The sequence below is a fragment of the Triticum dicoccoides genome, chromosome 3A, assembly GCF_002162155.2.
Source record: "Triticum dicoccoides isolate Atlit2015 ecotype Zavitan chromosome 3A, WEW_v2.0, whole genome shotgun sequence".
NCBI lineage: Eukaryota > Viridiplantae > Streptophyta > Magnoliopsida > Poales > Poaceae > Triticum > Triticum dicoccoides.
In genome coordinates this window covers 322975564-322976162 of record NC_041384.1, presented here as the reverse complement: position 1 = coordinate 322976162, position 599 = coordinate 322975564, and positions in this window count along the sequence as shown.

Below are 599 nucleotides of genomic sequence, written 5' to 3'. Positions count from 1 at the left end.
ACGGAGGAAACAGACTTGTGTTGGAGCTCTACGGTCGAAACGGGGGTCCTGTTGATCGGGTGGGGTGTGGCGTACCGCAAAACGGAGGAAACGGACCTCCTACGGTCGAAATGGGGGTCCTATTGATCGGGAGGGGTGTGGCGTACCGCAAAACGGAGGAAACAGACTTGTGTTGGAGCTCTACAATCGAAACGGGGGTCCTGTTCATTGGGAGGGGTGTGGCGTACCACAAAACGGGACTCCACGGGATACTGTTCATCTCCACCGTCGACCTCCCCCAGCCTCCACGAGATACTGTTCATCTCCGCCGTCGACCTCCTCCGGCCTCCACGGGCTCCTGTTCATCCAGCCTCCACGGGCTCATGTTCATCTAGCCTCCACCGCGCTCTACTCCACCGGCTACTGTTCAACCACCCTTCCACCGTCTACTGTTCATCAAGCCCTCCACACCACGGGGTCCTGTTCAACCACCCCTCCACGGGCACCCCTCCACCGTCTACTGTTCATCCAGCCCTCCACACCACGGGGGCCTGTTCAACCATCCCTCCACCGTCTACTGTTCATCCAGCCCTCCACACCACGGGGTCCTGTTCATCCAC